General features: G+C 47.9%; 1 pseudogene; it reads left to right on the forward strand.

Annotated features, from left to right (window-relative positions):
- Positions 1-1186: 1186 nt before the first annotated feature.
- Positions 1187-3008, forward strand: LOC147901572 (putative polyamine oxidase 5 pseudogene; annotated as a pseudogene).
- Positions 3009-3607: the final 599 nt, after the last annotated feature.

Here is a 3607-nt window from a genome sequence, read left to right on the forward strand (position 1 = left end):
CAGATCTAGGGACCATTCTATTACGTATTTCTAGAAGAGGAGAAATATGAGGCTTGAACCTTGCAGTCGGATGCTATTTTTGCTCCATCTCAAGCTCCCACTCTTGAACTACCAAATGATGGTGGCAAGGAATAATGTGTTGCCATTGCTGAAGGGATCTCCATATTGCGACTCTAGGGAGGTGAGGCAAGAAATTAGGTCTAATCTGGATGGGTGAGCAAGCTCCAATGAGAATGGTGGCACTGTCATGTGAGCAAGAAAGTAGAGCTAGGCCTACACAGGATCAAAGCTAGAGTGGATGCATGAGCAAGATCGAAATTAGAGGAAAAAAATTTAGATTGCATCTACCATCTACATGAGCAGGCTCGAAATCATGAGGAGGAGGAGGAGCCATTTTCTATATGCAAGCTTGCATCACTAATTTTATTGCATCATCAAGCTCCAATTCGGAAGAAGAACAAGAAATTAGACCTATATTTAGATGCACGAACAAGAATCATCTTCAACACATTTCGAAACAATCTTTAGGCTATGCTAGTACTAAGTGGTTTCTACAATGGAACAACAAGAAATTAGAGCTCTTTTTAGATGAACGAACATGAATCATCCTCAACACAATTGCAAACAATCTTTAAAGGTATGTGGGTTCTAAGTAGTTTTTGGAATGGGAGAAGCTTTTTGGATATTTTGGAGAACGTGCAGTGGTGACACAAGAACATGCAATGAATACAGTTTTGTTGTTGCCTCTAGGTTGGTATAATCACATCATACTAGGTCCCCTACTAGTCGTAACTGAACACACATAGTCGTAACTAGTCGTAAGTGAACACACATAGATTGAAAGAGAGAGAGAGAGAGATGATGGTGAATCGTGATGATATATTATAGTCCTTGAGAGGCAAGAGATGGTACAAGTTTGTATATGAGAAAGAGAGAAAGGAGGGGGATGCTATTATAGATTAATACTAATAAAAAACAAATATTAAGAGATTTATGAATGCACATCACCGACGTAAGAGGGAGAGGGCCGGCGGCCCCAGGAAAAAAAAAAAACGGGCCAGCCGCCAGCCAGGAGGTCTCCCATGCCCTCGTGGGCGCCCATCCGCCGCTTTATTATCTCTCCCCTCCCAGCCTCTTGCACATGCATACCTGCCCTGCCCTCCCTTCCCCAAGCCTCCAACTAGTCATGGCCCTTCCTCCTCCCCCCTCCCCTCCCCCACGCATCATCATCGTAGGCTCTGGCCTCTCTGGCCTCTCCGCTGCCCACCGCCTCTCCCCCTTCCCCTTCCACCTCACCATCCTTGAGGCCAGCCTTCGCCCTGGTGGCCGCATTTGCTCCTCCCCCTTCTCAGGCCACCTCGTCGAGTTGGGCGCTACCTGGATCCATGGCATCCAGGATAGCCCCGTCTATAACATTGCCCTCCGTACCTCCTCCCTCCATGGTGATCTCCCCTGGGAATGCATGGATGGCTTTCCTCGCTCTCCCATTGTCAAGGCCGAGGGATCCGACTTGGAAATCCATCCTCGGATTGTTCACTCCGTCGGTGATCGCTACAGGAAATTGTACTCCGTTATCCAGCGAACTGACGGTGGTCTCCAACAATTTTCTGAGAGCGAATCAGCTTCGCCCGAGCAGTTTGAGCAGGTGAGGAAAGAATTTAAAGGAGGAAGTGTTGGGTCTTATCTGTGGAAAGGCTTGAACAGATTCCTTTCGGCACAAGACAATTGTTTAGAAAACGGCTGTGCCGACCCAGAAGGAATAGAGATTGCCGCCCACGAGTCCGTGGAGGGGAGAATGTGGAATTTGCCACCAAATCAAAGCACGCATTCTGTGAAAACGCCTTCATGTTGGAATCTACGTTCGCTTCAAGAGGGCGTGTTTATAATGCGCGAGAATTTGGAGCGCAGTGTCACAGCAGCAGACTCTTTGAACGATCTTGATTTGGAATCCAATGACGAGTATTGGGAGTTCCCGGGAGAGCATCAAACGATTGGGAAAGGCTACTCGAGCGTGATCAATGCGCTTGCTACAGACATTCCGGATGGGTGCATTCAGTTCGGAAAGAGGGTCAAGAAGATTGCATGGCTGAACTCGACATCCAAGACTGGAGCCCCGGTTAATATCTACTGTGAAGATGGTACCGTATTTGAGGCGGACCATGTGATTGTCACGGTTTCGTTGGGAGTACTAAAAGCAGAAGCGCTAGGACATTGCAAAACTACTGATCACATCAACAAGCTACTAGCAGAGGAAGATGAGGATGGCAGCAGTCTATTCCAGCCACCATTGCCGTTTTGGAAAAAGGACGTCATCTCGAGACTGGGATTTGGGGTGGTGGACAAACTATTCCTTCTCATGAATCCATCTCAAGCAAGCGCTACTTATCCCCATATGCAGCTCGTCTTTCAACAGAAAACTGGGCCCGAGAGCTGCAACGACACCACCAGTGCTATTCCCTGGTGGATGCGCAAGAATTTCTCGTTCTATCCAATACATGAAGACTCCCACGTGCTGTGTACATGGTTTACTGGGAAGGAAGCCTTGAAAATGGAAAGCCTGTCCAACGCGGAGGTCGTAGACGGTGTCCTGAGAACCATGGCAGCGTTTGGTTTCAAAGAGAAGAGCAACCAGGGAAGCGAGTTCGATGATTCTAGGAAACCGCAAGGTGCATGCTCTTTAAGCCAGGACGCCGTTTACTCTGCTGCCCACGTTCGTGAAATGGCAAGGAGTGGCTGGGGAGAAAATCCCCTGTTCCGAGGATCCTACAGCTACGTTGCAGTCGGGTCCAATGGCCAGGATATTGATACTCTGGCAGAACCATTGCCCAGGCTTGGCAATAATGACGGTGTTATTAGCTCTCCACTTCAGATCCTCTTTGCAGGTGAGGCTACCCATAGATCCTGTTATTCTACCACGCACGGCGCCTTCCTCAGCGGGTTGAGAGAAGCTGAGAGGCTTCTGAAGCACTATAGCTTGCTAACACCTCAATCCTGATCCTAGGACTCTACACCCGGCTTCATGTGATAAGCAGGCCCACCTATGATCTCACGGTTACGTACTTCAATATACCGCGTACACAATTCGATTGCTCTTCCTTGTCTTCATAATCTGTACCAAGGTCTAAGTATTTGCGGCTAATAAGTTTCACAGTGGCGGCCCTAACGGGTCTACTTGGTTGAGGTGACGCTCTGTAATGTGGTGCCTCGTCGTCTTAATCGCGACATCGTTGTGCTGGATGAAGCATGAAAGCCTTGCATTTAGGCGGTTAGGAGCCATTACAAGGCTCTGCTTTTGGAGTGCATGAACGCAAATTTTGCAGAAGGAAGACTCCTTCATTTTTGGTGCACACTGTAAATTAAAGATCCAGGTTGATCCATCAAAGGTTTACGGAAAAAGTGCTGCTGTTATCTTATTAGGTGTGTCTACTTGCGGAGCTTTCGCAGCAACTAAAATGTCTATAAGCATTCTTTTTTCACGTTTAGCACGAAGCAATGAATATATCGGCGGCTTGCAGAAATGCTCCGTCGCTGCGTTATACGTGTCTGGTGGATCTGCGATAGTGGTGTGAAAGTCACGATGAGCTGCACAGTAACACCATTACCCACC

The sequence above is a fragment of the Dipteris shenzhenensis genome, chromosome 5, assembly GCF_047967505.1.
Source record: "Dipteris shenzhenensis isolate YYH24624 ecotype China chromosome 5, Dip_SZ_1.0, whole genome shotgun sequence".
NCBI lineage: Eukaryota > Viridiplantae > Streptophyta > Polypodiopsida > Gleicheniales > Dipteridaceae > Dipteris > Dipteris shenzhenensis.